At 43.6% G+C, this 12,843-nt stretch overlaps 1 long non-coding RNA gene across 1 annotated transcript in view; it reads left to right on the forward strand.

Moving 5' to 3' along the window:
* Positions 1–12,843, forward strand: part of LOC307181221 — a 2,056,127-nt gene that overhangs the window by 209,366 nt on the left and 1,833,918 nt on the right. The window lies entirely within an intron of this gene.

Consider the following 12,843-nt stretch of genomic DNA (forward strand, 5'->3'; position numbering starts at 1 on the left):
GTGGACGTTCTGCCTCTTTTCCTATGCTTTCAATGCAATTCCAGTCTACCTCTTGAAATCGGTTTCCTGCAATTCTGCCCCGCTTTCAAGTCCTCTTGGCAGCCTTACTTCAGTGTATTTTTGGACGATAGCTGTCATTTATAACTCTGCAGGTTTGTGAATTACAGTGCCCCTGAGCTCCTTTCTTCAACTCGCTTTCTTGTGACCTGGCCGCAACACCGCAGGAGGTCTTCAGGCCCTAATCTGGTTCTGGCACGGCACGCTGAGCCTTTGGTTAATTCCTCTTCCTGGTGGGAAATGAGAGTTAAATTTGCCCATCAAGACACCTCCAGCTAGCCTCTCATTGGTTCTCGCTATTCCTGTTCATCTTCCACAGAAATTGCAAACTGGGCCAAACAGGAGGTTAAAGGGACTGACTCTCCAAATCGGGAGAGTGTTAGTAAAGCTTCTGGAATGTTGCACCCGAGTACCAGGGTACAAAAACTGAGACATATTTGAACACGTCTGCCGATCACATGGTTGATCATACTCTAGGTTCCACATGCATGTTTTAGCTGAAGGAAGAATACCTTAAACCTGGGTAGTTGAAACCCGTGGAATGGGTACCATGCAATATGAATTCAAAGGGTCTTCATTTGCTCACGAACCTCTCCAATCCTATCACTGCTGCGTTTATGACCCTGTACACATGCTTGATTCTCTTTCGGAGACATAGCAATCCATAGGTTTTAAGATACTTACTAGTCAGGTACATTCTTAGACGTTTAATATGCGGTGTTGAGTCCATTTCGTTGAGCAAGGAGTAGCTCTTGTCTATTCCATATTTGGCTTAAGGAACTTTATCTGTGCTCATTTCAATCTCTGGTTTTATGCAGCACCCCAACTCACCTTTCCCCTTAAGCAAGAATAAGTTGGTTTTCTAAATTTGAGACCCTGTTCTATTCTGTAATTCAGTTCCTGTGTAGCCAAGTTTACATTCCGTGTATTACTGATATCTTATGATGTTTCTTTTTCTGTGTGACTTATTTCAGTTAGAATCATCATACCTGAATCCACTCATTGTGCTGCTAAGGGCCTAATGACACAGATTTCATTGCTGAGTGATATTGCTTTGTAAGTAAATACCACAACTTCTTTATCCATTTTTCACTTTCTGCGATGTTGAACTTGTACTGTAAACGAGGTTCTTGTAAACAGAGCCGTTCCAAACTTTGGGGTGGCTGTGTCTTTTTGATTTTAATTTCCCTAAGCTATAGGACCATAAGTGGAAGTGCCCTAGGTTCTGTTGCTTTGTTTTTTAGATGTTTCAGGAAACACCATACACTTCTCCCGAGTGGTTGTTGGCAATTTACATCCCGCCCATCAGCATAACAAGGCTCCCAGTTCTCCATGGCCTGTCCTGCCTTTCTGGATTTTACACATTTTTCAGATGGCCCTTTTGACCGGGGGGAAGTGAGACTTCATTGTAGTGCAGATTTCCTGTGCAAGCTTGCTTGGATGGCCAAAAAGGGCGTATGCGTTTTTTCCTGAATATATTCAGGAAAAAACGCATACGCCCTTTTTGGCCAAGTGCATCATTGTGGACGTTCTGCCTCTTTTCCTATGCTTTCAATGCAATTCCAGTCTACCTCCTGAAATCGGTTTCCTGCAATTCTGCCCCGCTTTCAAGTCCTCTTGGCAGCCTTACTTCAGTCTATTTTTGGACGATAGCTGTCATTTATAACTCTGCAGGTTTGTGAATTACAGAGCCCCTGAGCTCCTTTCTTCAACTCGCTTTCTTGTGACCTGGCCGCAACACCGCAGGATGGCTTCAGGCCCTAATCTGATTCCGGAACGGCACGCTGAGCCTTTGGTTAATTCCTCTTCCTGGTGGGAAATGAGAGTTAAATTTGCCCGTCCAGACACCTCCAGCTAGCCTCTCATTGGTTCTCGCTATTCCTGTTCATCTTCCGCAGAAATTGCAAACTGGGCCAAACAGGAGGTTAAAGGCGCTGACTCTCCAAGTGGGGAGAGTGTTAGTAAAGCGTCTGGAATGTTGCACCCGAGTACCAGGGGAGGAAAACTGAGACATATTTGAACACGTCTCCCGATCACATGGTTGATCATACTCTGGGTTCCACATGTATGTTTTAGCTGCAGGAAGAATACCTAAAACCTGGGTAGTTGAAACCCGTGGAATGGGTACCATGCAATATGACTTCAAAGGGTCTTCATTTGCTCACCGAACCTCTCCAATCCTATCACTGCTGCGTTTATGCCCCTGTACACATGCTTGATTCTCTTTCGGAGACATAGCAATCTATAGGTTTTAAGATACTTACTAGTCAGGTACATTCTTAGGCGTTTAATATGCGGTGTTGAGTCCATTTCGTTGAGCAAGGAGTAGCTCTTGTCTATTCCATATTTGGCTTAAGGAACTTTATCTGTGCTCATTTCAATCTCTGGTTTTATGCAGCACCCCAACTCACCTTTCCCCTTAAGCAAGCATAAGTTGGTTTTCTAAATTTGAGACCCTGTTCTTTTCTGTAATTCAGTTCCTGTGTAGCCAAGTTTCCATTCCATGTATTACTGATATCTTATGATGTTTCTTTTTCTGTGTGACTTATTTCAGTTAGAATCATCATACCTGAATCCACTCATTGTGCTGCTAAGGGCCTGATGACACAGATTTCATTGCTGAGTGATATTGCCTTGTAAGTAAATACCACAATTTCTTTCTCCATTTTTCACTTTCTGCGATGTTGAACTTGTACTGTAGACGAGGTTCTTGTAAACAGGGGCGTCCCATACTTTGGGGTGGCTGTGGATTTTTTATTTTAATTTCCCTAAGCTATAGGACCATAAGTGGAAGTGCCCTAGGCTCTGTTGCTTTGTTTTTTAGATGTTTCAGGAAACACCATACACTTCTCCGGAGTGTCTGTTGGCAATTTACATCCCGCCCATCAGCATAACAAGGCTCCCAGTTCTCCATGGCCTGTCCTGCCTTTCTGGATTTTACACTTTTTTCAGATGGCCCTTTTGACCGGGGGGAAGTGAGACTTCATTGTAGTGCAGATTTCCTTTGCAAGCTTGCTTGGTTGGCCAAAAAGGGCGTATGCGTTTTTTCCTGAATATATTCAGGAAAAAACGCATACGCCCTTTTTGGCCAAGTGCATCATTGTGGACGTTCTGCCTCTTTTCCTATGCTTTCAATGCAATTCCAGTCTACCTCCTGAAATCGGTTTCCTGCAATTCTGCCCCGCTTTCAAGTCCTCTTGGCAGCCTTACTTCAGTGAATTTTTGGACGATAGCTGTCATTTATAACTCCGCAGGTTTGTGAATTACAGTGCCCCTGAGCTCCTTTCTTCAACTCGCTTTCTTGTGAGCTGGCCGCAACACCGCAGCATGGCTTCAGGCCCTAATCTGGTTCCGGCCCGGCATGCTGAGCCTTTGGTTAATTCCTCTTCCTGGTGGGAAATTAGAGTTAAATTTGCCCGTCCAGACACCTCCAGCTAGCCTCTCATTGGTTCTCCCTATTCCTGTACATCTTCTGCAGAAATTGCAAACTGGGCCAAACAGGAGGTTAAAGGGACTGACTCTCCAAGTGGGGAGAGTGTTAGTAAAGCGTCTGGAATGTTGCACCCGAGTACCAGTGTACGAAAACTGAGACATATTTGAACACGTCTCCCGATCACATGGTTGATCATACTCTAGGTTCCACATGCATGTTTTAGCTGAAGGAAGAATACCTTAAACCCGGGTAGTTGAAACCCGTGGAATGGGTACCATGCAATATGACTTCAAAGGGTCTTCATTTGCTCACGAACCTCTCCAATCCTATCACTGCTGCGTTTATGCCCCTGTACACATGCTTGATTCTCTTTCGGAGACATAGCAATCCATAGGTTTTAAGATACTTACTAGTCAGGTACATTCTTAGGCGTTTAATATGCGGTGTTGAGTCCATTTCGTTGAGCAAGGAGTAGCTCTTGTCTATTCCATATTTGGCTTAAGGAACTTTATCTGTGCTCATTTCAATCTCTGGTTTTATGCAGCACCCCAACTCACCTTTCCCCTTAAGCAAGCATAAGTTGGTTTTCTAAATTTGAGACCCTGTTCTGTTCTGTAATTCAGTTCCTGTGTAGCCAAGTTTCCATTCCGTGTATTACTGATATCTTATGATGTTTCTTTTTCTGTGTGACTTATTTCAGTTAGAATCATCACACCTGAATCCACTCATTGTGCTGCTAAGGGCCTGATGACACAGATTTCATTGCTGAGTGATATTGTTTTGTAAGTAAATTCCACAACTTCTTTATCCATTTTTCACTTTCTGTGATGTTGAACTTGTACTGTAAATGAGGTTCTTGTAAACAGAGCCGTTCCAAAGTTTGGGGTGGCTGTGTCTTTTTGATTTTAAATTCCCTAAGCTATAGGACCATAAGTGGAAGTGCCCTAGGTTCTGTTGCTTTGTTTTTTAGATGTTTCAGGAAACACCATACACTTCTCCGGAGTGGTTGTTGGCAATTTACATCCCGCCCATCAGCATAACAAGGCTCCCAGTTCTCCATGGCCTGTCCTGCCTTTCTGGATTTTACACTTTTTTCAGATGGCCCTTTTGACCGGGGGGAAGTGAGACTTCATTGTAGTGCAGATTTCCTTTGCAAGCTTGCTTGGTTGGCCAAAAAGGGCGTATGCGTTTTTTCCTGAATATATTCAGGAAAAAACGCATACGCCCTTTTTGGCCAAGTGCATCATTGTGGACGTTCTGCCTCTTTTCCTATGCTTTCAATGCAATTCCAGTCTACCTCCTGAAATCGGTTTCCTGCAATTCTGCCCCGCTTTCAAGTCCTCTTGGCAGCCTTACTTCAGTCTATTTTTGGACGATAGCTGTCATTTATAACTCTGCAGGTTTGTGAATTACAGTGCCCCTGAGCTCCTTTCTTCAACTCGCTTTCTTGTGACCTGGCCGCAACACCGCAGGATGGCTTCAGGCCCTAATCTGGTTCTGGCATGGCACGCTGAGCCTTTGGTTAATTCCTCTTCCTGGTGGGAAATGAGAGTTAAATATGCCCGTCCAGACACCTCCAGCTAGTCTCTCATTGGTTCTCGCTATTCCTGTTCATCTTCCGCAGAAATTGCAAACTGGGGCAAACAGGAGGTTAAAGGCGCTGACTCTCCTAGTGGGGAGAGTGTTAGTAAAGCGTCTGGAATGTTGCACCCGAGTACCAGGGGAGGAAAACTGAGACATATTTGAACATGTCTCCCATTCACATGGTTGATCATACTTGGGTTCCACATGCATGTTTTAGCTGAAGGAAGAATAGCTTAAACCTGGAGAGTTAAGACCCGTGTAATGGGTACCATGCAATATGACTTCAAAGGGTCTTCATTTCCTCACCGAACCTCTCCAATCCTATCACTGCTGCATTTATGCCCCTGTACACATGCTTGATTCTCTTTCAGAGACATAGCAATCCATAGGTTTTCAGATACTTACTAGTCAGGTACATTCTTAGGCGTTTAATATGCGGTGGTGAGTCCATTTCGTTGAGCAAGGAGTAGCTCTTGTCTATTCCATATTTGGCTTAAGGAACTTTATCTGTGCTCATTTCAATCTCTGGTTTTATGCAGCACCCCAACTCACCTTTCCCCTTAAGCAAGCATAAGTTGGTTTTCTAAATTTGAGACCCTGTTCTGTTCTGTAATTCAGTTCCTGTGTAGCCAAGTTTACATTCCGTGTATTACTGATATCTTATGATGTTTCTTTTTCTGTGTGACTTATTTCAGTTAGAATCATCATACCTGAATCCACTCATTGTGCTGCTAAGGGCCTGATGACACAGATTTCATTGCTGAGTGATATTGCTTTGTAAGTAAATACCACAATTTCTTTATCCATTTTTCACTTTCTGCGATGTTGAACTTGTACTGTAAACGAGGTTCTTGTAAACAGAGCCGTTCCAAACTTTGGGGTGGCTGTGTCTTTTTGATTTTAATTTCCCTAAGCTATAGGACCATAAGTGGAAGTGCCCTAGGTTCTGTTGCTTTGTTTTTTAGATGTTTCAGGAAACACCATACACTTCTCCCGAGTGGTTGTTGGCAATTTACATCCCGCCCATCAGCATAACAAGGCTCCCAGTTCTCCATGGCCTGTCCTGCCTTTCTGGATTTTACACTTTTTTCAGATGGACCTTTTGACTGGGGGGAAGTGAGACTTCATTGTAGTGCAGATTTCCTTTGCAAGCTTGCTTGGTTGGCCAAAAAGGGCGTATGCGGTTTTTCCTGAATATATTCAGGAAAAAACGCATACGCACTTTTTGGCCAAGTGCATCATTGTGGACGTTCTGCCTCTTTTCCTATGCTTTCAATGCAATTCCAGTCTACCTCCTGAAATCGGTTTCCTGCAATTCTGCCCCGCTTTCAAGTCCTCTTGGCAGCCTTACTTCAGTATATTTTTGGACGATAGCTGTCATTTATAACTCTGCAGGTTTGTGAATTACAGTGCCCCTGAGCTCCTTTCTTCAACTCGCTTTCTTTTGACCTGGCCGCAACACCGCAGGAGGTCTTCAGGCCCTAATCTGGTTCTGGCACGGCATGCTGAGCCTTTGGTTATTTCCTCTTCCTGGTGGGAAATGAGAGTTAAATTTGCCCATCAAGACACCTCCAGCTAGTCTCTCATTGGTTCTCACTATTCCTGTTCATCTTCCACAGAAATTGCAAACTGGGCCAAACAGGAGGTTAAAGGGACTGACTCTCCAAGTGGGGAGAGTGTTAGTAAAGCGTCTGGAATGTTGCACCCGAGTACCAGGGTACAAAAACTGAGACATATTTGAACACGTCTCCCGATCACATGGTTGATCATACTCTAGGTTCCACATGCATGTTTTAGCTGAAGGAAGAATACCTTAAACCTGGGTAGTTGAAACCCGTGGAATGGGTACCATGCAATATGACTTCAAAGGGTCTTCATTTGCTCACGAACCTCTCCAATCCTATCACTGCTGCGTTTATGACCCTGTACACATGCTTGATTCTCTTTCGGAGACATAGCAATCCATCGGTTTTACGATACTTACTAGTCAGGTACATTCTTATCCGTTTAATATGCGGTGTTGAGTCCATTTCGTTGAGCAAGGAGTAGCTCTTGTCTATTCCATATTTGACTTAAGGAACTTTATCTGTGCTCATTTCAATCTCTGGTTTTATGCAGCACCCCAACTCACCTTTCCCCTTAAGCAATCATAAGTTGGTTTTCTAAATTTGAGACCCTGTTCTGTTCTGTAATTCAGTTCCTGTGTAGCCAAGTTTACATTCCGTGTATTACTGATATCTTATGATGTTTCTTTTTCTGTGTGACTTATTTCAGTTAGAATCATCATACCTGAGTCCACTCATTGTGCTGCTAAGGGCCTGATGACACAGATTTCATTGCTGAGTGATATTGCTTTGTAAGTAAATACCACAACTTCTTTATCCATTTTTCACTTTCTGCGATGTTGAACTTGTACTGTAAACGAGGTTCTTGTAAACAGAGCCGTTCGAAACTTTGGGGTGGCTGTGTCTTTTTGATTTTAAATTCCCTAAGCTATAGGACCATAAGTGGAAGTGCCCTAGGCTCTGTTGCTTTGTTTTTTAGATGTTTCAGGAAACACCATACACTTCTCCGGAGTGGTTATTGGCATTTTACATCCCGCCCTTCAGCATAACAAGGCTCCCAGTTCTCCATGGCCTGTCCTGCCTTTCTGGATTTTACACTTTTTTCAGATGGCACTTTTGACCGGGGGGAAGTGAGACTTCATTGTAGTGCAGATTTCCTTTGCAAGCTTGCTTGGTTGGCCAAAAAGGGCGTATGCGTTTTTTCCTGAATATAATCAGGAAAAAACGCATACGCCCTTTTTGGCCAAGTGCATCATTGTGGACGTTCTGCCTCTTTTCCTATGCTTTCAATGCAATTCCAGTCTACCTCCTGAAATCGGTTTCCTGCAATTCTGCCCCACTTTCAAGTCCTCTTGGCAGCCTTACTTCAGTCTATTTTTGGACGATAGCTGTCATTTATAACTCTGCAGGTTTGTGAATTACAGTGCCCCTGAGCTCCTTTCTTCAACTTGTTTCTTGTGACCTGGCCGCAACACCGCAGGATGGCTTCAGGCCCTAATCTGGTTCCGGCACAGCACGCTGAGCCTTTGGTTATTTCCTCTTCCTGGTGGGAAATGAGAGTTAAATTTGCCCATCCAGACACCTCCAGCTAGTCTCCATTGGTTCTCGCTATTCCTGTTCATCTTCCGCAGAAACTGCAAACTGGGCCAAACAGGAGGTTAAAGGGACTGACTCTCCAAGTCGGGAGAGGGTTCGTAAAGCGTCTGGAATGTTGCACCCGAGTATCAGGGTACGAAAACTGAGACATATTTGAACACGTCTCCCAATCACATGGTTGATCATACTCTAGGTTCCACATGCATGTTTTAGCTGAAGGAAGAATACCTTAAACCTGGGTAGTTGAAACCCGTGGAATGGGTACCATGCAATATGACTTCAAAGGGTCTTCATTTGCTCACCGAACCTCTCCAATCCTATCACTGCTGCGTTTATGCCCCTGTACACATGCTTGATTCTCTTTCGGAGACATAGCAATCCATAGGTTTTAAGATACTTACAAGTCAGGTACATTCTTAGGCGTTTAATATGCGGTGTTGAGTCCATTTTGTTGAGCAAGGAGTAGCTCTTGTCTATTCCATATTTGGCTTAAGGAACTTTATCTGTGCTCATTTCAATCTCTGGTTTTATGCAGCACCCCAACTCACCTTTCCCCTTAAGCAAGCATAAGTTGGTTTTCTAAATTTGAGACCCTGTTCTGTTCTGTAATTCAGTTCCTGTGTAGCCAAGTTTCCATTCCGTGTATTACTGATATCTTATGATGTTTCTTTTTCTGTGTGACTTATTTCAGTTAGAATCATCATACCTGAATCCACTCATTGTGCTGCTAAGGGCCTGATGACACAGATTTCATTGCTGAGTGATATTGCTTTGTAAGTAAATACCACAACTTCTTTATCCATTTTTCACTTTCTGCGATGTTGAACTTGTACTGTAAACGAGGTTCTTGTAAACAGAGCCGTTCCAAACTTTGGGGTGGCTGTGTCTTTTTTATTTTAATTTCCCTAAGCTATAGGACCATAAGTGGAAGTGCCCTAGGTTCTGTTGCTTTGTTTTTTAGATGTTTCAGGAAACACCATACACTTCTCCGGAGTGGTTGTTGGCAATTTACATCCCGCCCTTCAGCATAACAAGGCTCCCAGTTCTCCATGGCCTGTCCTGCCTTTCTGGATTTTACACTTTTTTCAGATGGCCCTTTTGACTGGGGGGAAGTGAGACTTCATTGTAGTGCAGATTTCCTTTGCAAGCTTGCTTGGTTGGCCAAAAAGGGCGTATGCGTTTTTTCCTGAATATATTCAGGAAAAAACACGTACGCCCTTTTTGGCCAAGTGCATCATTGTGGACGTTCTGCCTCTTTTCCTATGCTTTCAATGCAATTCCAGTCTACCTCCTGAAATCGGTTTCCTGCAATTCTGCCCCGCTTTCAAGTCCTCTTGGCAGCTTTACTTCAGTTTATTTTTGGACGATAGCTGTCATTTATAACTCTGCAGGTTTGTGAATTACAGTGCCCCTGAGCTCCTTTCTTCAACTCGCTTTCTTTTGAGCTGGCTGCAACACCGCAGGATGGCTTCAGGCCCTAATCTGGTTCCGGTACGGCACGCTGAGCCTTTGTTTATTTCCTCTTCCTGGTGGGAAATGAGAGTTAAATTTGCCCGTCCAGACACCTCCAGCTAGCTTCTGATTGGTTCTCGCTATTCCTGTTCATCTTCCGCAGAAATTGCAAACTGGGCCAAACAGGAGGTTAAAGGCGCTGACTCTCCAAGTGGGGAGAGTGTTAGTAAAGCGTCTGGAATGTTGCACCCGAGTACCAGGGTACGAAAACTGAGACATATTTGAACACGTCTCCCGATCACATGGTTGATCATACTCTGGGTTCCACATGTATGTTTTAGCTGCAGGAAGAATACCTAAAACCTGGGTAGTTGAAACCCGTGGAATGGGTACCATGCAATATGACTTCAAAGGGTCTTCATTTGCTCACCGAACCTCTCCAATCCTATCACTGCTGCGTTTATGCCCCTGTACACATGCTTGATTCTCTTTCGGAGACATAGCAATCTATAGGTTTTAAGATACTTACTAGTCAGGTACATTCTTAGGCGTTTAATATGCGGTGTTGAGTCCATTTCGTTGAGCAAGGAGTAGCTCTTGTCTATTCCATATTTGGCTTAAGGAACTTTATCTGTGCTCATTTCAATCTCTGGTTTTATGCAGCACCCCAACTCACCTTTACCCTTCAGCAAGCATAAGTTGGTTTTCTAAATTTGAGACCCTGTTCTGTTCTGTAATTCAGTTCCTGTGTAGCCAAGTTTCCATTCCGTGTATTACTGATATCTTATGATGTTTCTTTTTCTGTGTGACTTATTTCAGTTAGAATCATCATACCTGAATCCACTCATTGTGCTGCTAAGAGCCTGATGACACAGATTTCATTGCTGAGTGATATTGTTTTGTAAGTAAATACCACAACTTCTTTCGCCATTTTTCACTTTCTGCGATGTTGAACTTGTACTGTAAACGAGGTTCTTGTAAACAGAGCCGTTCCAAACTTTGGGGTGGCTGTGTCTTTTTTATTTTAATTTCCCTAAGCTATAGGACCATAAGTGGAAGTGCCCTAGGCTCTGTTGCTTTGTTTTTTAGATGTTTCAGGAAACACCATACACTTCTCCTGAGTGGTTGTTGGCAATTTATATCCCGCCCTTCAGCATAACACGGCTCCCAGTTCTTCATGGCCTGTCCTGCCTTTCTGGATTTTACACTTTTTTCAGATGGCCCTTTTGACCGGGGGGGGAAGTGAGACTTCATTGTAGTGCAGATTTCCTTTGCAAGCTTGCTTGGTTGGCCAAAAAGGGCGTATGCGTTTTTTCCTGAATATATTCAGGAAAAAACGCATACGCCCTTTTTGGCCAAGTGCATCATTGTGGACGTTCTGCCTCTTTTCCTATGCTTTCAATGCAATTCCACTCTACCTCCTGAAATCAGTTTCCTGCAATTCTGCCCCGCTTTCAAGTCCTCTTGGCAGCCTTACTTCAGTATATTTTTGGACGATAGCTGTCATTTATAACTCTGCAGGTTTGTGAATTACAGTGCCCCTGAGCTCCTTTCTTCAACTCGCTTTCTTTTGAGCTGGCCGCAACACCGTAGGATGGCTTCAGGCCCTAATCTGGTTCCGGTACGGCACGCTGAGCCTTTGGTTATTTCCTCTTCCTGGTGGGAAATGAGAGTTAAATTTGCCCGTCCAGACACCTCCAGCTAGCCTCTCATTGGTTCTCGCTATTCCTGTTCATCTTCCGCAGAAATTGCAAACTGGGCCAAACAGGAGGTTAAAGGCGCTGACTCTCCAAGTGGGGAGAGTGTTAGTAAAGTGTCTGGAATGTTGCACCCGAGTACCAGGGTACGAAAACTGAGACATATTTGAACACGTCTCCCGATCACATGGTTGATCATACTCTAGATTCCACATGCATGTTTTAGCTGAAGGAAGAATACCTTAAACCTGGGTAGTTGAAAACCGTGGAATGGGTACCATGCAATATGACTTCAAAGGGTCTTCATTTGCTCACCGAACCTCTCCAATCCTATCACTGCTGCGTTTATGCCCCTGTACACATGCTTGATTCTCTTTCGGAGACATAGCAATCCATAGGTGTTAAGATACTTCCAAGTCAGGTACATTCTTAGGCATTTAATATGCGGTGTTGAGTCCATTTTGTTGAGCAAGGAGTAGCTCTTGTCTATTCCATATTTGGCTTAAGGAACTTTATCTGTGCTCATTTCAATCTCTGGTTTTATGCAGCACCCCAACTCACCTTTACCCTTCAGCAAGCATAAGTTGGTTTTCTAAATTTGAGACCCTGTTCTGTTCTGTAATTCAGTTCCTGTGTAGCCAAGTTTCCATTCCGTGTATTACTGATATCTTATGATGTTTCTTTTTCTGTGTGACTTATTTCAGTTAGAATCATCATACCTGAATCCACTCATTGTGCTGCTAAGTGCCTGATGACACAGATTTCATTGTTGAGTGATATTGCTTTGTAAGTAAATACCACAACTTCTTTATCCATTTTTCACTTTCTGCAATGTTGAACTTGTACTGTAAACGAGGTTCTTGTAAACAAAGCCGTTCGAAACTTTGGGGCGGCTGTGTCTTTTTGATTTTAAATTCCCTAAGCTATAAGACCATAAGTGGAACTGCCCTAGGCTCTGTTGCTTTGTTTTTTAGATATTTCAGGAAACACCATACACTTCTCCCGAGTGGTTGTTGGCAATTTACATCCCGCCCTTCAGCATAACAAGTCTCCCAGTTCTTCATGGCCTGTCCTGCCTTTCTGGATTTTACACTTTTTTCAGATGGCCCTTTTGACCGGGGGGAAGTGAGACTTCATTGTAGTGCAGATTTCCTTTGCAAGCTTGCTTGGTTGGCCAAAAAGGGCGTATGCGTTTTTTCCTGAATATATTCAGGAAAAAACGCATACGCCCTTTTTGGCCAAGTGCATCATTGTGGACGTTCTGCCTCTTTTCCTATGCTTTCAATGCAATTCCAGTCTACCTCCTGAAATCGGTTTCCTGCAATTCTGCCCCGCTTTCAAGTCCTCTTGGCAGCCTTACTTCAGTATATTTTTGGACGATAGCTGTCATTTATAACTCTGCAGGTTTGTGAATTACAGTGCCCCTGAGCTCCTTTCTTCAACTCGCTTTCTTTTGAGC

This window comes from Stenella coeruleoalba (assembly GCF_951394435.1).
Source record: "Stenella coeruleoalba genome assembly, contig: scaffold_47, whole genome shotgun sequence".
Classification (NCBI taxonomy): Eukaryota; Metazoa; Chordata; class Mammalia; order Artiodactyla; family Delphinidae; genus Stenella; species Stenella coeruleoalba.